The sequence below is a fragment of the Triticum dicoccoides genome, chromosome 2A (genome assembly GCF_002162155.2).
Source record: "Triticum dicoccoides isolate Atlit2015 ecotype Zavitan chromosome 2A, WEW_v2.0, whole genome shotgun sequence".
Classification (NCBI taxonomy): domain Eukaryota; kingdom Viridiplantae; phylum Streptophyta; class Magnoliopsida; order Poales; family Poaceae; genus Triticum; species Triticum dicoccoides.
In genome coordinates, this window is record NC_041382.1 from 380,356,190 (window position 1) to 380,377,422 (window position 21,233).

Sequence of the window (21,233 nt, forward strand, 5' to 3'; positions counted from 1 at the left end):
ACTTGTACGTGGGATCTGACGACTGGTTGTTTGACGGAGATCGGACGAGGACGAGACGATCCACGCGGATGCGCTACCCCAACTCTTCTTTCGCTGCACGACACTGCGCGTCTAGTGGTAAGGAACTGTGATCCATCTCCCGTAGCATGTTCTTGGTTGTTCTGCACATAGGAAATTTTAATTTGCAGTCGACGCACCCTACCGTAGAAGCCAACACATCTACATGCAAGGCCTAACCAAAACGGTTTGAAACATCATATATGTGTACTTGTGTGCAAGTTAATTCCATGTGCAGTAAATTAGAAAGAATTTTCAAACATGTTGGTCTCACGACATGGACACATGCATATGTATGCATGGAGTGACATAGCATTTTAATTCAAAAAAGAGAAAAATGATCAGAAACACATGAAACATTAGTTGATGTAATGTCATGCCACCAAGATAATGTGGTAAAGAAATTGGCATGTTTGGCGAACGTTTGGACACACACCCCTCACAAACCAGAGCAACTTGCTAGAAGGTTCGTGGTTCCGAGAGGGAACAATGCATGTTTGATGCCGAACAGGAGATAGCTTCCTCTTACAGCCTTCAAATTTTTTCCTACGTTTAACATGCACTAATACAACTGTCATGTGAAAAATTGGTAAATTTCAGGGGTCATTTGACCTTTTAAAGACATTTAAGTGATTTTCTGACCATTTAATGACCATAATTCAAATTTGAACTACATCTACATGTAACACCTAACCATAACGGTTTGAAAAATCATATTTTTGTGTACTTGTGCGCGAGTTAATTCCATGTGCAGTAAATTAGAAGGAATTTTCAAACATATTGGTGTCAAGGCATGTGCACATGCATGGAGTGCATGCCATGGCATTTTAATTCCAAACAAATAAAAATGATCAGAAAAACATGAAACCTTGCTTGATTTAATGTCATCCACCAAGATGATGTGGTAAAGAAATTGGCATGTTTCACGAAAGTTTGGACACACACCCCTCACAAACGGGAGCAACTCGCTAGAAGGTTCGTGGTTCTAAGAGGGAACAATGCATGTTTGATGATGAACGGGAGATAGCTTCCTCTTACGGCCTTCAAATTTTTTCTACGTCTGACGTGCACTAATACAACTGTAATGTGAAATTTTGGAAAATTCTAGGGGTCATTTTACCTTTTAAAGACATTTAGGTGATTTTCTAACCATTTGATGACCGTATTTCAAATTTGAACTACATCTACATGCAACGCCTAACCAAAACGGTTTGAAAAATCATATCTGTGTACTTGTGTGCGAGTTAATTCCATGTGCTGTAAATTAGAAGGAATTTTAAAACATATTGGTCTCACGACATGGACACATCCATACGTATGCATGGAGTGACATGGCATTCTAATTCAAAAAATAGAAAAATGATCAGAAACACATGAAACCTTGGTTGATGTAATGTCATGCCACCAAGATGATGTGGTAAAGAAATTGGCATGTTTGACGAATGTTTGGACACACGCCCCTCACAAACTAGAGCAACTCGCTAGAAGGTTTGTGGTTTCGAGAGGGAACAATGCATGTTTGATGACGAACGGGAGATAGCTTCCTCTTACGGCCTTTAAATTTTTCCCTACGTTTAACGTGCAACTGTCATGTGAAAATTTGGTAAATTTGAGGGGTCATTTGACCTTCTAAAGACATTTAAGTGATTTTCTACTACATCTACATGCAACGCCTAACCAAAACGGTTTGACAAATCATGTTTTTGTGTACTTGTGTGCGAATTAATTCCATGTGCAGTAAATTATAAGGAAATTTAAAACATATTCGTGCCAAGGCATGGGCACATGCATGGAGTGCATCCCATGGCATTTTAATTCCAAAAAATTAAAAAATGATAAGAAAAACATGAAACCTTGCTTGTTTTAATGTCATGCCACCAAGATGATGTGGTAAAAAAATTGGCCTGTTTGACGAAAGGTTGGACACACACCCCTCTTAAACCGGAGCAACTCACTAGAATGTTCGTGGTTACGAGAGGGAACAATGCATGTTTGCTGATGGATGGGAGATAGCTTCCTCTTACGGCCATCAAATTTTTTCCTATGTTTGACATGCACTAATACAACTGTCATGTGAAAATTTGGAAATTTTCAGGGGTCATTTGACCTTTTAAAGACATTTAAGTGATTTTCTAACCATTTAATGACCGTAATTCAAATTTGAACCACATCTACATGCAACGCCTAACCGAAACGGTTTGAAAAATCATATTTTTGTGTACTTGTGTGCGAGTTAAAAAATCATCAGACGATGTAAATATCTGGTGTTCATAAAAGAAAATGTAAAGATCTAGCAAGATAACTGGCCCCCACACGATTGGCTCTCTATATTGTGGCTCGAGATTTGGTAGGTGATTGGTGGGGATCGTTAATCAGACACGGTTCAGTATTGGAAACCGTCAGCTGTTATGATCACACACGGATTTGTTGTGGGAATTGTGTGTAATTCAAACTACAGTACTCGTAAATTCCGGCAACCGTCGTGTGTACTGTACCCGTCCATCTAGATTTCAGCCGCCAATAAATACTACCTTGCTCACGTTGTCCCTCCTGCATTCTCATCTGCATCCGCCCCTCGCTCGCCCCCCCCTCTCTCTCTCTCAAATTTCTGCCATGGCGTCGCCGATCTGGCCATGCACCGACGAGGAGTCGCCGTTGTTGGTGTCAAAACTGGTGGATCTTGGGTAGGGGGTCCCAAACTATGCGTCTAAGGTTGATGGTAACAGGAGACAAGGGACACGATGTTTTACCCAGGTTCAGGCCCTCTCTATGGAGGTAATACCCTATGACGGTGTCCTGGACTAGGGAGTACTCAACACGTCATCTCCCAATCTGATAGATTGTGCCGAGGACCCCCGTGGCCGTATACTCATGGGCCAGTTCGGACAGCTGCCACATACAATTCCACAAGACTTGGCAATCAAGACAAGGACTTCTCCCCACCGGCGTATTCGGCTAGGACTCTTGTTAACCTAGGCCTCTAGTGCATTATATAAACCAGGGCCAGGCTAGTCGATAGATCATATATACATACAATCATACCATAGGCTAGCTTATAGGGTTTAGCCTCTCTGATCTCGTGGTAGATCTACTCTTGTACTACCCATATCATCAATATTAATCAAGCAGGACGTAGAGTTTTACCTCCATCAAGAGGGCCCGAACCTGGGTAAACAACGTGTCCCATGCCTCCTGTTACCATCGATCCTAGATGCACAGTTCGGGACCCCCTACCCGAGATCCACCGGTTTTGACACCGACATTGGTGCTTTCATTGAGAGTTCCGCTGTGTGATCGACAAAAGGATCGATGGCTCACCTGCAGATCAACTGCGACTTTGGCATCTTCGTCACCAGCTTGACTGGTCACCTTGGTTCGACCAAGAACTGTGCCCCGTGTTTGGATCACCATGTTCGGACGAGGGCCTTCATCAAACATCAACTCAGATCTCTATCAAGATCATGGAGGAATCATCCATGGAGCTCGGGGACTCAATGTCAACATTGCCCTCAAGCGACCGTGCTGTTTTTCTGGACAGCAAACTGGTATCTGCCGCCACCACCTCCTCGAGTATCGCTTTGATGATCACTTTGGTGGAATTGTGCGGAATGGAGTCTACAACAACCCTGGAAAATTTCGTCGAGTTCCAATGGAGGAATCTCTGGCAATCCACGATATATCCGAGCCCTGTCAAATCTGGACGGGAATTTGGATGAGTTTAGGGTGTGGTGTCCAGCTTCTAGCTCAGACGTCCTTTGGAAGATCCAATCGTTGATCGGCTGTGGAATTCCTATATCTACCACCTCTCAAAATTTCAGCTCGATCCGACCGTCCAAACTCCGGGAACTTTCCAATTAGTGCATCACTTTTCGGATCTGTTTTCTGCGCGAAAACGAATCTGACCCAAGTTCATCTTTTTTATGAACGGGATTTCGGACATCCCTTTTGAAGGAAGTTTTGTATGGGGTATTGTGTTTTGTTCCCGAACACATCCCACTAACTTTAAGATCTTTTGAACATGATCTTCAACATCATGCTGGTGTCAAACCAGTCCAGCAATATTACTCCACGGCTGCCGACCTGCGCTAGACACGGCGTCACTTTGTTGAGCCGAGCTCAACTTCTTCAGATCATCATCTCGGCAAGCCGAACAAGAGTCCGGCATCGTGAAGGATAAACCATCACCAACATCGCTGCCCCACGGATTACACGGAGCGGGCATATCGGAATCACCGCACGATCGCTTCATCAAGCCGGCATCGACCATGTCACGACCTGCATCGACAGAGCCACACTATTGCTTCTTCAAGCTGGTGTCCATCACGTCGACCTACTTCGACTCATCGGCTGACATCGAGGCTTCGACATCTTGGCTGGACCGGGGGCTTCGCCATCTCTTCATCAAGCTACTCCGGACACTTCGGCGTCACTAGCCGACCAGCTCCGTCATGTTAGCTAGGCCGAGGGCTTTGCCTCGGCGAGCCAACCTTTACCAGCATTGCCATGCCGTCGTTTTATCGCCCATCAGGAAATGGGTGTGCGGAGCGAGTCCCAATTTTGGGAATCACCTTCCTTCGGATTGCTACAACAAATAAACCAGGTCTATCAAATGGTGGCCGCATTAACAACAGTCGCATGGTTGTTTGGTCAGTTTCCGTACGTAGTCCGGCGTACGCCGCATCCGGAGCTCGGACCGACCTGCGAATTCAGGCTTTGCCACGCCTTTACCGCATCACGCCGATGCCCTGCATCGACATTGACTTCGGCACCAGGCCATATTTCTTTTATTACTCACTTTGCAAAAATTATTTTTTATGCAATGATTTTTTTAATTATCATTATTACTATTATCTCCGGTTTGCACTATTTTTTGTGCACAGGAAAATGATCCGGGGACTTCAGCGTCACTCTGTCGGTCTGCATTGACCGTGCTATGTCACCACTTCGGCGTGTCGAGCTCTCTCCTCCGCCACCTTAGGACCGGCTCGAGGGATGGAACCTTGCCCCGCATCAAGCTCGGACCGCGTCATCAATACCGAACACATTAACCAGCTAAGTCGCTTTCATACTCAAAGATTTTAATTTCTAACTTGTGCTCGGTTCGACCAAGCATTATACTTTTTTGGAAAAATGTTGCTTGTAAAAAATTTCATTGTCCAAACTTTGTTTGTGACGCATAAATTCAAATACCCCGTTTACTTGGGGGCTTCCTTTATGAAGCTTTTCCTGTTGCATATGATTATACTTGTACGGCTTCGTTCCTTGTTCGTGTATTACGCCACAATATGCACCATATTGACTTAAGCAATTTACAAGCTGGGTTGCCTCGCTCCTGTGTTTACCCCTACGTTCCCGATTGTTCGGCCAGGGAGTAAAGAGAGCACCTCTGCGATTGTCACGATCGGGTTACCCGAGCTGGACCTCAGACTGGGTGAAGCCGAAAGCTAGCACTCTTATAGTTTTCAATGATGGTCGGCACACAACGGAACTCATGAGTACAAAAAATCTATTGCACAAGTCTCATAATAACAATGAGAACCGAAGAAAGGTATCGGTGGGGGTACTATTTTCTTCGAAGATGCTTCTTACACTTCGCCGTAATATAGCATAAGTTCCCTGAGCGCGCTTTGTCTGTTACAGCCTTATGACCTGATTGCCTGGTTATTGGAAACACCATCGATATTCTCGACAGATGGAATACATAACACTTTTCGGTCCTTGACCGAAGAGGGAGAAGCCGACGGTCGGTTAAGACGCGTTTAAAGTTCGGTTGAACATAGATATGATATAAGTACTTCTATACATGCAATCATTCTTTTACCCAAGTCACTTGGGGGCTCTTAAATTTATTTGAACCGTTTTATAATAAGTGTTCTTCTTCTTAGTCGTTGCAAAGTTTTATTATTATTATTTATCACTCATTTTTTCAACGCGAGTGTGTGGTCACTAGCCGGGGAGCCTAATGTCTCTCTCCAAGCCACTAGAGTTTAGTTTGCTAAACTGGCCTAATGAGAAGTACTCCGCCCTCAGGATAGGAGGTTGAAGCCATAGGCTGACCCGCTCGAAGTCTTGAGATAGGATGTATCATGTTAAAGCACGACAGAAGCACTTCCTTTTTCTAAGACCAATTTTCGGATTGGCACCGAACACTTGCTCTTGTTCGGACATCATGTTTTTACTGACGTTTCTTGGTTTTCCAAGCTTTTTGGCACTTTTAAACTATTTGTGCTTTTCCAGCATTAGTCTCGCAGTGCAACGCCGGACACCTTTAGGGATTCGGCAAAAACATTCTCAGATATTGCTATATATGCATCGGTTTCGAATTGTGTCTTCGGTCAATAGTTGGGTTGCTCGGCTCCTGCGCTTGCCTCCTACGTTCCGCTTTGTTCGGCTAGGTGTTCCAGCTCACATGGTTAAGCACCTCAGTGGAGAAAGCCGAAAACTGACTGTCACAATAAGCGTAAACTGGTCAGCGATCCGATGACGGTGTTAAATGACGGGCCATTCATAACAATGGCCGAAGTGTTTATGGCTTCACCTCGACTGTCGCCGAACACTACCGAGGGCTAGTAACTGGCCTCCCAAACTAAAATCCTCAATATTTTTCTCTAACATTAGAGCTGAGGTTTCATGATCATGCTTAGCATGATAACCCAAAGAAAGGGACCGATAGCGGGACTATTTTCTTTGGAAGACATTTCTTATGTTAAACAGTAATATAACATATCTCTCCGCGTACCTTTGTTTATAAAACCGTATGGCCAGATTGCCTTGTTTGTCGTAAATCTTTGCCCTGATAAAGGCTTTATAAAGTAAGACAAACACTCCTCGGTTACTGGCCGAGGAGGTGGAAGCCGATGGTCGGTCAACAAAGTTTTGTACAATGCGGATCCGAGCATTAAATGACGTAAAGTACTTGGGTACATAGAGTCATTACACATAATTTGTGATTTTACTACGGATATTGATCCTTAATTCGGCCACCAATGCCCGCATTAAGGCTCGGGTGCTACTGGGCTTCGGGCTTATTATTTACAAATATTAAAAGGGGCACATCGATCCCCTGATCTGGTGTTGCCACCCGACCAGTGTCTCGGATGCTACTGCATTGCTTGACCAATGCAGAAAATTTTATGTGCAATATAGTTTCCAAGGAGATTTTGATCCTCAGGTTGGTCGGCCGCACCCAACCTGAGTCTCGAGGACTGAGCACACCGCTTTTAGTGTCCCGAAGTATTCTGCCGAGCTTGGACTTGATCCTCAGGCCGATTTTGCAAATCAACCTGAGTCTCAGCGGCTACTGGGATCAGCGGTCTTACGTCATCCTTCAGGTGCATCTCGGGTTTTAGACCGATACACACCTTGAGGGCTACTGGCTATATATCTCGGCAGAGAATAAATTGCACCTATAAAAAATATTCACAAAAATCGGCCCACATTCCGGGTGGTGCACCACCTCAGAAGCAGCCCGACATAAAGCTCGGGCGCTAGTGGCTGGCTTCATAGAGGGCATTTCCGGCATTAAGCTCGGCTAAACTCCTTCAAACTTATTTGAACCAAGGTGATTTACGACACCTCGGATATAGTCTGGCGTTGGAGCTCGAATATACAGTCCGGCGTTGGAGATCAGATACATAGTCCGGCGTTGGAGCTCGGAGACATTCCGGCGTTAGAGTTGGGAAGCGGTCCAGCGTTGGTGCTCGGTTGCAAAAGATACCTCGAATACAGTCCGGCGTTGGAGCTCGGACGCAGGAGGACGCTGCCGCCCGGGAACAACTTCAAACCCGAGGTGTGGCATAAAAATAACAACACATTGATAAAGGCCGGAAACTTAAAGGGGCTCCTCGGATACCCGACGTGTAAACCCGTCGAATGCATTTCAGCGATCCTCAAGATCGAAGATAAAGAAGATTTGTTGAACCAGTTTTCAAGACCGACGACCGAAGATGAAGTACAGTTCGGAAGAATCGAGGAGCGTCCCTAACTTGAAGACCGGATCAGGGGGCTACTGACGGTGTCCTAGACTAGGGGGTACTCAGCACGTCATCTCCCGATCTGATAGATTGGGCCGAGGACCCCCGTGTCCGTATACTCATGGGCCAGTTCGGACATCTGCCACATACAAGGAAGATTCCACAAGACTTGGCGATCAAGACAAGGACTTCTCCCCACCGGCGTATTCGGCTAGGACTCTTGTTAACCTAGGCCTCTGCTGCATTATATAAACCAGGGCCAGGCTAGTCGATAGATAATATATACATACAATCATACCATAGGCTAGCTTCTAGGGTTTAGCCACTCTGATCTCGTGGTAGATCTACTCTTGTACTACCCATATCATCAATATTAATCAAGCAGTTCGTAGGGTTTTACCTCCATCAAGAGGCCCGAACCTGGGTAAACATCGTGTCCCATGCCTCCTGTTACCATCGATCCTAGACGCACAGTTCGGGACCCCCTACCCGAGATCTGCCGGTTTTGACACCGACACCCTACGTCCTGCTTGATTGCTCTTGATGAATATGAGTATTACAAGAGTTGATCTACCACGAGATCGTAATGGCTAAACCCTAGAGGTCTAGCTCGTATGGTTATGATAATGTCTGCCCTCCAGACTAAGTCCTCCGGTTTATATAGACACTGGGAGGATCTAGGGTTACACAAGGTCGGTTACAAAGAAAGGAATCTACATATTTGGTCGCCAAGCTTGCCTTCCACGTCAAGGAGAGTCCCATCTGGACATGGGTGCAGTCTTCGGTCTTCGTATCTTCACAGCCCATCAGTCCAACCCATGGCTAATAGGCCGGACGCCTGAGGACACCTTAGTCCAGGACTCCCTCAGTAGCCCCTGAACCTGGCTTCAATGACAACGTATCTGACACGTAGATCTGGCTTCGGCATTGCAAGGTGGGTTCCTTCCTCCCAACTCCAAGATAGTCTTTGGACGTATTTGAACGTGTCCGGACCTGTAACACAACACCAGACACAACCGCGGAGAGAATATAATATTCCACGAGTCCAATCTCATGACAACCTTTATAACATGACGTCACGCTTGCCCAGTTTTTCAAACCGTTTCCTGTCCCGCCGTTCCATGTTTCGAGGCGCGGTTGCTATTGGCACGCTCTGTCAAAACAGAGATCGTGTCCCCTTATCGCGGGATTCTCATTAACACGAGCGTGGGTAACCCAACCACTATGTTGGAAAGATCCCTTAGGAATAGGCAGGCTTTCAGGCTCAAGAGGAGGCGTTTAATTCCTGCTGCCTTTATAAAGGAACCAAGGGTCATCCTTTTTGACGCCAAACTTCTCCTCACCCTCTCCAACCTCGAGTTCTAGCACCCAAGGTTTAGAATTCGTTCCTCCGAGCTTCCCCATTATGTCCGGACCCAGCCCTCAAGGCCGATGGGTGGCTTCCTCTGTTACAGAGGAGGACATTGCGAAGCTTCGAGCGGCTAGATACCTGACCGTGGAAATCCACCACAGGCTTCCTGCTCAAGGGCAGGTTATCCCGACCCTTAGATCTGGCGAGAGGGTCATATTCATCTCACACTTCCTTCAAGGGCTAAGGCTCGCTCTTGATCCCTTCGTCCGGGGGCTAATGTTCTATTATGGACTAGATTTTCATGGTCTAGCCCCAGAGTCTTTCTTCCATGTCTCGGCGTTCATCATTACGTGTGAGGCCTTCCTCCGAATCCCCCCACAATTCGGCTTATGGCTCAAGACCTTCAGTGTGAAACCAAAGGTAGTCGACGGGGAACAGGTGGAGTGCAGCGGTGCTATAGTCAGCCAGCTCACCAACACTCCTTGGCCAAAAGGCTCTTTTACCGAAACTTCCAATCAATGGCAACGGGAGTGGTTTTATGTTACGGAGCCCCGCGGCACCAAGTGGGTAGCTGCACCCATGTTTCGTCCTGGCCCACCGTTATAGCTTGCATCATGGGCCAACAAGGGGCTGGATTGGGGATAAGTTGATGAAGTGCAGACTCTACAAAGCCACATCCGAACCCTCCTTGTAACACCCACGATGCGGCTATATCTCCCATGCGTCGGAGCACGACTTAGAGGCATAACCGCATAGTAGGCATGTCACAAGAGGGGTAATCTTTACACATCCCATGTACTGAATATGAAAGGGATAAAGAGTTGGCTTACAATCGCCACTTCACACAATACATAAATATAGCATTACATCATCCAGAATACAATCAAGGTCTGACTACGGAACCAAAATAATGACAACCCCAAATGCTAGATCCTTGATCGCCCCGACTGGGCTCCACTACTGATCAACTGGAAATGAAACAACACAACGAACACGATCTTCATCGAGCTCCCACTTGAGTTGGATTGCGTCACTTGCACTGGTATCATCGGGACCTGCAACTGTTTTGGAAGTATCTGTGAGCCACGAGGACTCAACAATCCCACACCCGCGAGATCAAGACTATTTAAGCTTATGGGTAGGAAAAGGTAGTGAGGTGGAGCTGCAGCAAGCACTAACTTACGCAAATAAGAGCGAGAAGAGAAGAAAAGCACGAACGTGAACTAAAAGTAATCAAGAAGTGATCCTGAAAGCTACTTACGTTCAAGCATAACCCAAGAACCGTGTTCACTTCCCGGACTCCGCCGAAAAGAGACCATCACGGCTACACACGCGGTTGATGCATTTTAATTAAGTCAAGTGTCAAGTTCTCTACAATCGGACATTAACAAATTCCCATCTGCCCATAACCGCGAGGACGGCTTTCGAAAGTTCAAAACCCTGTAGGGGTGTCCCCAATTAGCCCATCACAAGCTCTCACGGTCAACGAAGGATATTGCTTCTCCCAGGAAGACCCGATCAGACTCGGAATCCCGGTTACAAGACATTTCGACAATGGTAAAACAAGACCAGCAAAGTCACCCGAATGTGCCGGCAAATCCCGATAGGAGCTGCACATATCTTGTTCTCAGGGCACACCGGATTGTCCAAACTTCCGGTAGGCCAACCCAGAGTTGCCCCTGGTGGCCACCGGCGGCTGACAGGTTGGACCAACACTCAAAGGAGCACTGGCCCGGGGGTTTAAAATAAAGATGACCCTTGAGTCTGCAGAACCCAAGGGAAAAAGGCTTAGGTGGCAAATGGTAAAACCAAGGTTGGGCCTTGTTGGAGGAGTTTTATTCAAAAGCGAACTGTCAAGGGGTTCCCATTATAACCCAACCGCGTAAGGAACGCAAAATCAAGGAACATAACACCGGTATGACGGAAACTAGGGCGAGAAGAGTGGAACAAAACACCAGGCATAAGGCCGAGCCTTCCACCCTTTACCAAGTATATAGGTGCACTAAAGTAAATAAGAGATATTGTGATATCCCAACATAAACATATTGCCACAAGGAACAAACTCCATCTTCACCTGCAACTAGAAACGCTATAAGAGGGGCTGAGCAAAGCGGTAACATAGCCAAACAACGGTTTGGTAGGGAATGTGGGTTAGAGGCTTGTCATGGCAATATGGGAGGCATGATATAGCAAGTGGTAGGTATCGCAGCATAGCAATAGAGCGAGCAACTAGAAAGCAAAGATAGAAGTGATTTCGAGGGTATGGTCATCTTGCCTGAAATCCCGCAAGGAAGAAGAACGAGTCCATGAAGAAGACAAACGGACATAGTCGAACGAATCCTCACAACATGACGTTATCGGAACAAACCCGAAGAAGCACACCAGAAAGAATCAAACAACATAGTAAACAACCACCACATAAACATGGCATGATGTCCGGTTTAATGAAGCATGGCATGGCAAAGTGCAACAAGCAATACTACAAATTAAGTGGATCTCAATATGCAACGAGTTGCATATTGACGAAACACCACAACAATTATTTAGTGCTCTCTTGTTTATGTACCCAACAATGTTAATTGTTTATTAACATGGAAAGAGGTGAAGCAAATGAAAACTACCTATCTAGGCAAGTTTAAATGAGGCCCGAGCAACAAACACAAGTCCGGAAACTCCTCATGTGCATATTTTAAAGGTTTGGTACTGTTCTGTCCTAAACACAAATTTAGAGTTATTAAACATGCAAAGTTATGCCACCATGTTAAACTAGGCATTTTCTACCCCATTTACATATAAAGTTTGTTAAGTTTGGAGCTACGATTATTAAGTTATGAATTAAAGCATTTGACATGGTAATATGGCAAAATATATGAAAACAACAGTTTAAACATTTTAAACATAGATGAAGGTTGTATAATATGAAACTAGACATAATTTTAAGCATTTTTCATATATAAAGATTTTACAAAAGATGCATGGTTGGAGAGTTATGATATGCATGGAGCTTAGGGGTTTTTCTGCAAATCTGTAAAACACTGGATAATAGATAAATTCACAGACGGAAAAAAACACAGGCGGGCCGAATCTGTAGGCTGGCCCAACAGAAGAAAAAAACACGGAGGGCGCTTGGTGGCCTCACCATGGGCCAAGCCCAGCTAGTGGGGAAGTAGCAGCAGGCAGAGCCAGCTGGGCCTTGGAGAGGCTCGCAGCCCACACGAGCAAGAACAGGGGAGGCGGGCGCTTGACGAATGTGCTCCTACTCGTTGCAGAAGAAGCGGAGGTGGGCGACAGGGACACGGGCAGGCGACGGCGGAGCTTGGCGCGACGGCAACGACCGGATCGAGGCGGAGGGAGTCAGAGCTTGTTGGCGGCGTGGCCGGATGCGGAGGTCCGCCTGCTGCGTGCGAGAGGCAGGAGGCGCGCGGTCAATGCAGGGCAGCGCTCGCTGCTCGAACCAGGAGCGCGGCGGCACGGCAACAGCGTCCAGCGAGGCGTGTGAAGGCCATGAACGGCGAGGCAGCTTGAGCTTGGCGGCTGGGCTCGTTCTGTAGGCAAATAGAGAGGGAAGGGAGTCGGGTAAGAGAGAGATGAGAGAGCCAGAGGAAGGAGGATATGAAGGAGAGGTGCGGCGACCTGCTGATGCTCGATAGCGAGGGGACGTAGCAGCTTCAGCAGTGGCGCTCGCCGGTGCAGTGCTGGAGACGGCAAAGGCAAGGTGCACCGGGGCGGAGGCAGCATGCAGGAGCTCCTCGGCTCCATGGAGGTGCTCTCAGGCGAGGTACTTGGCGAGGCGATGCGGTTTCCATGGTGGGTCCTGAGACGACGAGGGTGGAGGTGCTCGGGAGTCAGGGATGCGGGAGCTACTGCTGCAGCCCGCCGGCATCGGGCGTTGTACGTGGCAGAGATTTAGGCAAGGGAGGGCACGGCGCAGGGGCACCTCGGGTTCAAACGTGAGGAAGGAGGAGGCAGCTTCGGGCTGGTGGAGAAGCGAGGGGATCGGGCACGCTACGCTGGTTGGGTGGACGACGAGATCCAGGGGAGGCACTGGTTGGTTGGGCGTGGAAAACTGAGGAGGAGCAGTGGCGGCTGTGGATCGTGGTTTTGGATCGGGAGGGGATCCCAAGGAGGAGGAGATAGTGGGCTAGCAGCGGCGGAGGATGGGACAAGATCCCTAGTTTCTAGGGTTGGTCTATATACATATATAGTAGGCGGGAGGGGGTTTTAGGGGCGTCTAATCGTCATCGGACGGCTCCGGGTCAATTGGGTAGTCAAAAGAATAAACGAAAAAAATATTTTGGTATTACAGGGTTGATCTGGACTCAGCAGTCACGAGTGCCCGGTCGGGTTCGGGGATATTTTCGGACGCGTGAGGGGACCTGAGAACTGTGCGGAGAGGGGTTTCGGGGCCTGGTGGTTGGAAGCGTACTGTGTAGATGGTATAGGGAGGAAATAGAGGGAAAGCCCGGCAACAATTTTCGGAGACCGAAAACGTCCGACGATTGACCGGCTATACTGCCGCTATAGTAATCCGTTGGGGTGTCAAACTGACTCTGAATGCGATGAAACATGGCAGGCGGCCTATCTACACTATAGCAACACCGCATGCCAACTTTCAACCCATTCCGATAACATTTTCCGGCCACTTAAAACACTATTTCAGACGTGTCGCGGGCGCGTGAAAGTGTGTCTGGGAACAGAACGTACAACGGAAAGAACTGGGAGACCTGGACGGATGCAAGTTTGAAAACATGATGAAATGCAACACGCAAGCAAATGACAAGGCAACAACAACGAATAACTAGAAGACACCTGGCGCATTGGTCTCGGGGCGTCACACACCTCGAGAGGGACATCGATCTTGTCAGCATGATTCGAGTAATGCTGATTCGCCGAATCCTACCATGGCAACGTAGGCCTCTCTGTTTGTGGGAGTTCAATCGAGAAGGACCACGAACCCTCCAACACTTCTTCGGCATTACGCACAAAGGGATGTGGAAGTTGTTTTTCAGAAAATGAAAACATTGGCCGGACACTACTGAGGACACAGGGCTCGACTGTAACCGTCCAGATACCCCGGTAAGCACTTGACTTCTGAACACCGCTTTTTTAAGTATGCCATAATACATTACTGAGCAAACTATCTCCTTCGAGGGCTGGATAAAGAAAGCGGAGCTAATTAGATGTCCGGCCCCCCTTCCCGAAGGTTCAGCGGATCCTGTATTAACAAAGATGCTAACCCCGGCACCGTACCAGATGCCTGTGAAGGAGGGCAAGGTAGAGAGGACCAAAGATGGCCCCCATCCTGAAGCTATGCCAGACAAGATTCCATCGTACGAAGACAAAAATGACGGGGAAGTCAACATCTCTTCCCCCCATGGGAAGAGAAGGACCGCCTCCGAAGATTGGGAGGAAAAGGCTCCTAAATGAGGCAAGATGCCTTCGTTGGGTGGCTCGGGCTTGGAGGACAATGTCATCACATAGTCCCATGACAAGGACAAGCCTCAGGCCAAATCAGAAGTGAACAAGGGTGTTTTAAACACGTCCCACCCCTTTCTTGTAACGTCTAGAATATTTTTTTTGCAGTTCGGCATGCAGTCTTCTTCAACAATCCTCTTCCTCGGGGGATCTTCTCCCGGAGATGATGGATAGCGAGATGCCTCCACCAATCTCCTCGCCCAACAAGGCGGACAACTTCGAGGTGTCGTCGCGGAGGGTCTCTCCCGATCAACAAGTGGTGCGAGGGATGATGAAGACACAACCCGAAGGTGATACTTCAGTGGCCTAGGGTTTGGGGACCAACAATAAAGCCCCCGAACATTCCGGTCTACAACCGCATACAAATAAATGGATCCCTTCAAAGGGAGGCTGTACTCCTACAGCAGCCTCTGGAGACCCAGAGGCGTCGGATATATTGACGAACATGCTGTGACAGGCGTCCGTCTTAGAGGAACATCGTACCTTGATGGGCACGATGGTCAAAAAGGTCCTGGCCGCGGAAAGCGGATTGAATGAGACCTTCGTGGGCCTGCTAAGAGGCTTTGAGGTTTGTATCGTAATATGTTCGATTGTGTTTTATTCAAGAATACACCTGTGTAAAGATAGTAGCCCCTGAGACTCTGATTGGTTTCCCGAGGGAGGCGATCAGAGGATCAAAAGATATGCCCGGGGAGTAATATGATTAATTGGAACACATGCCGTGACCTCCCCAGAAACTGTCTGGACTATAGAGATTGAGGATTTGCAACACAAGATTGACGAGGCAGATACTGATGAGTCGCAAGGTACGTCTTCGGAGCAATCCTTACATATACGTGTTTGTAATATAAGCGTGACGCTTAAAGTTGCATATTGGAATATGCATGGCTGCAGATGGTGCCGCCGCTGTTTAGATTCTTCGGGCGAAGCTTGCCCGGGCCAAGGAGCAGGCCCGGTTTAGTAATGCGGCTGACGAAAAGGCATCGGCCGAGTTAAAGGCCGAACAAGCTGCTCGGCACCAAGATGAGGAGAAAATATCCTCGATGGCGCTTGAACTAAAAAATGCTACCAACCGCTGTGAATTCCTAGAGAAGGAGAATAAAGCCAAAGCGGCTGAGCTTGACAAGGCCTTGCGAGAGGTGAAAGAAGCACGATCCTAATCTAGAGCGGCCCGTGAGGAGATCCGGCAAGCTGGGGAGATTGCGGCTGGTAAGCTATTTTTGTTACAGACTAAGTTCGGCGATCCAAATTATGCTCAGCTTAACCAAGTGTGGAGTTCTCCAGACGTGTTTTTGTACCTGCCGAAGAGTTCATCCGATGCGGCGCAGTTTTACCAAGTGCAAGAGGGATATGCAACGAAGAAGCTTTTCTGGTCATAGTTCGGCGCATCAAAACGCCCTCTGCTGCTGAATGAACAGATGTCCCAATGGGCCGAGCTTCACAGGATGTCCGGCGCTGCCATGAAGAACGTCATACTTCAGCTGTGGCCGACTGAGCCGATTCCGAATAGCTATTTCGGCTTGGTGTGGCGGCTTGCTGATGCGGTGCCATGTATCGGCGCCGTGAAGCGGTCGGCGTGCATTGAAGGTGCACAGATGGCCTTTTCCCGAGTCAAGACATACTAGGGGAAGATGAAGGCCGTCGATGTTGCAGAGCAGGGTCCACCCAAGGGCAAGGACCATCACGCACCAGAGCATTACTTTGAGGACGTCTTAGAGGCTGCCCGCTTGATAGAGGGTCAATGTTCGAAAGGCATAATATTCGAGTGAACTCTTTATGAATTGTAAAAGATAATTGTTATAATCAATCTATATTTTTATTTTTCCTAAAGGCTTTTGTTCCTCCTGTGCGGTCGTTTGTATATGAACTGAAAGTTTTCCAGTCGTCGGCTTCAGCCCCCTCATAGGAAGTGCGGGGGTGTTCGAAAAAGCATCTGATCACTCTTGACCCAACATCTTGGTCCATGAAGGAGGTGTCAATGCGGCGAACCAGGCAACCAGACTATAGGGCGTTAACACTTTCACTTAGCCATAGGAGTTTTATGGTGGGTCTACGACATAGCCCCTAGTATGTATGCGGCTTATTCATACGATGCATTTACATATTTGACCGGAAAGTGGTCCTTCGTGTGACACGGAGGGAATCGCGAAAGATTCCGATAAGTCATCGAGTGATTGACCAGCTCTCGTCGCATCATGACAGTCAGTTTTCGGCTTTCTCTACTGAGGTGCTTAACCAGGTGAACCGGAAGCAAATTGTAGTAGTTCTCCCTTTACTACCCTAGCCGATAGAGCGGATGGTAGGATAGCAAGCATAGGAGCCGGGCAACCCAACTATTGACCCAAGACATGATTCGGAGCTGATGCATATAAGGCCAAAATCGCGACGCCGAAGTACGCTATACAGCTGTTCGGACTTTGTCGGCAACTCATTTGTTCCCATATCGAGCCCCTGGCAAGTTATGCCGAGGTGTACGTTTGAGACAACCATAGGGGCAAAACTCAGTCCTTTTAGAAAAGAATGGATTATTATTACTGGGATCTGAGTGATGTGCCAATCATGTATATTGATAACAAAGCCGCAACCCAGGCTATTTGATATGCCATGGGTCGAAGGCAGAGGAGAAAGGCACTTTAGAGGCTCGAAATAGAGAGTGCGGTCTACAAAAAGTTATTTTGGACCTCCTGTCCCACGTCTGTGCCGCCTGTCCTCGGTGAAGGGACTCCTTGACGGAAATAGCCCTTGGGTGAGTGTATGAACCCGAACTCCGATAGAGTTCGAGACCAGCCATTGAGCCACCTGTGGAGGGAAACAAGAAAAAGGAAGAAGGAATTTTTTTAGAAAAAACAAAAGGTTATGGGAGTACTTTCAGGTCCGTCCGTATTGTGCTTTCGCCGGTGCCTAGGGTATTTTAAGTGCGTAGTTGTGTATGCGCGGTACAGATTGTCCGGGTATATGTGGCGGATGGCGGAAGCTGAACTGCTAGTCCTGTATGGGATTTTAACGGTCATGTTAAATGGAGACCAGTGGCTTAATGGATGACGAGGCATGCAGTCTAATGCCCCTGTTGGGTAGTTCGGCTGAGATAGCCATAGTGTGATCCTCTGCACGGAGAGAGCGCTCCATGCGTTCCCCTATAGGGGACTGTGTCATGTGCACCATGTTCACTGTCTTTACTTCAGGGGGAAACTACTTCTAACCCCCGGTGTTTGGTTGGCGAGTTTCATTGTCATCGTCATCGTCGGGCGGCTTCTTCCCCTTGTATTCGGAGTTTAACTTGCCGGCCTATTTGAAGAACCAACAACTTCTGTTGGTGTGGTTAGCTGGTTTATTGGGGTGGCCATGAATCTTGCAGGGCCTATCCAATATCTTATCCAAATTGGATAGTCCATCTCTGTTTTCCTTGAATGGCTTCTTCCGTTGACCGGGTTTGGGGCCGCTGAACCCGGCGTTGACCGTTGTCTCGTGCACTCCCCCATTACTATTGCCACATTTGTGCTTATTGCGTTGTGGTTTCCCGTTGCCGTCTCGAACTTCGGAAGTGACCGGGTCGCTGGCGCTGTTTCTTCTACGAGTGAGTTAGCTGTCTTCTCCCGCGCAAAAGAGGGCCATCAGAGTGGTAAGGGCTAACATGGATTTTGGTTTTTCCTGACCGAGGTGGCGGGCGAGCCACTCGTCCCGGACACTGTGTTTAAAGGCCGCTAGGGCTTCTACGTCCGGACAATCTACGATTTGGTTGTTATTAACTAAGAACCTAGTCCAGAGCTTCCTGTCTGACTCTACGGGCTGCTAGAGGATGTGACTTAAGTCATCGGCGTCTGGTGGCCGGATGTATGTACCTTGTAAGTTGTCACGGAAGGCGTCTTCTAGATCTTCCCAGCTGTCGATAGAGTTTTCAGGCAGACTGTTTAACCAGTACCTTGCTGGTCCTTTCAGTTTTAGTGGGAGGTATTTGATGGCATGAAGGTAGTCTCCTCGAGCCATATGAATATGGAGAAGAAAATCCTTGATCCATACCGCGAGATCGGTTGTTCCATCATATGGTTTGATATTCACGGGTTTAAAACCTGCTGGGAATTCATGCTCCATTACTTCGTCAGTGAAGCAGAGTGGGTGTGCGGCGCCTCTATATCGGGCCACGTCGCGACGTAGCTTAGATGGAGTCCGTCTGCGGTTTTCGTCCTGGGCGTGACTAGATTTGTCCCGTCCGAATAGGTAGCCGACGTTGTGTGTCGAGGCACGTCCTCGCGATCCATAGATCAATCTGGTATGTCCTGCTCTACTGTCCAGGTCCTGTCGAGGGTCGTATGTATGACCAGAGCTGTTTTATCTCTATTTTTTCTTTGGGGTGAGGCGGGCTGCTGTTCGGCTTGAGCTGCCGCTTTATCCCGACTGCATGGTGGTCGGTTAGCCGCATTGTCCAGACCGTGTGGTACAGGCTCCGGCACTTCCTTATCGAACTAAGGTAGCCATCTGCGCTGCGGGTAACCCTTGGTTGTGCGCCTGGGGCCGTATTCTTCGGCCACTAGGATATATGTCCATCTATCGCTGAGCAGGTCTTGGTCAGCTTAAAGCTGCCGTTGTTTCTTTTTCAGGCTCCTTGCAGTGGCTAATAGCTAGCGTTTAAAGTGCTCCTGCTCGAGAGGTTCCTCGGGCACGATGAAATTCTCGTCGCCGAGGCTCTCCTCATCCTCAAAGAGCAGAATATAATTACTATCCTCAGAGTCTTCGTGTATGGCCTGTTCATGCGGGCTATCGTGCCCGTCTTCAAGTTCATCTTGTTCGGATGTTGCCCCAACAAGGGCTTTGTTGTCTTCGGCATTGTCCGGGGTGTTGTTTTCTCCGGTGCCCGTATTACTTTGTTTTGCACGACATGGCTTAGACCGGCGCCGCTGACGCTGGCGTCTGGGCTGTGTCTCAAGAGGTTCACCCTCAACTGGATCTTCTTTGTCATCGTCGTTAGTTTCTTTAGGTGTATCCACCATGTATACGTCGTATGAAGAAGTGACCGTCCCGCGTCCGATGAGTGGCGGGTTTCGGCCCTGCTCTTCTTCGGCATCGTCATCTATACCGTCGAAGTCTTCAGAGCCAAAATCGAGCATGTCGGTTGAGTCATCGACAGTGGCTATGGAGTGGGTGGCGGGTGGGAAGCAAGATTCTCCGTCATCAGCCCCTAGTTCGAAACGAACATAGTTTGACTGTGAGTCCCCCGCCAAGCATAGGTTTTTCAATGAGTTTAGCATGTCGCCCAAAAAGCGAGTGCTAGAAGATGTCTGCAGCGCTCAATTCGAAGATCGTTAAACGATCAAGTTTGGCGTCCGCGGGCTCACACGGTTTGAAACTTAAGGCCGGAGACGAGTCCAGAGTTCCGGTGGCACAGGTATCGTGCGAGATCAAGTCTATGTGTGGCTCTAACACCGTGGAATCTGTGACTCCGTGGCGGGGTTGAGCTTCCCGTCCTTGGGTGGCGTAGTCTGCTCCGGATCTAAGGCCAGAGTGGTTATGGGAGTTGTCTCATGGATGTTGTCCGATGAAAGACTTAGGTCTTGTCCCTTGGGGTGGCTAGGAGTGGTAGCTGCGGTCTCGAATCTGGCGAAAATCAAGTCCCCACGGATGTCCGCAACGTAGTTCAAGCTCCCAAATCTGACCTCATGGCCAGGGGCGTGGCTTTCGATCTACTCCAGATGGCCAAGCGAGTTGGCCCGCAGAGCGAAGCCGCCAAAAACGAAGATCTGTTCGGGGAGGAAGGCTCCCCCTTGGGCAGCATCGTTGTAGATGGTTGAAGGATCCATCAAACCTTTTGATGATAGCACGGTGGAACTCTCAATGAAAGCACCAATGTCGATGTCAAAACTGGCGGATCTCGGGTAGGGGGTCCCGAACTATGCGTCTAAGGTCGATGGTAATAGGAGACAGGGACACGATGTTTTACCCAGGTTCGGGCCCTCTCTATGTAGGTAATACCCTACGTCCTTCTTGATTGATCTTGATGAATATGAGTATTACAAGAGTTGATCTACCACGAGATCGCAATGGCTAAACCCTAGAGGTCTAGCTTGTATGGTTATGATAATGTCTGACCTCCGGACTAAGTCCTCTGGTTTATATAGACACCGGGAGGATCTAGGGTTACACAAGGTCGGTTAAAAAGATAGGAATCAACATATTTGGTCGCCAAGCTTGCCTTCCACGCCAAGGAGAGTCCCATCCGGACACGTGTGCAGCCTTTGGTCTTCTTATCTTCATAGCCCATCACTCCGGCCCATGGCTAACAGGCCGGACACCCGAGGACCCCTTAGTCCAGGACTCCCTCAGCCGCCCCCCGAGGACACTCACTCAATTAGCAGTGATGAGGACCCCTATGCGCCGCCTGATGA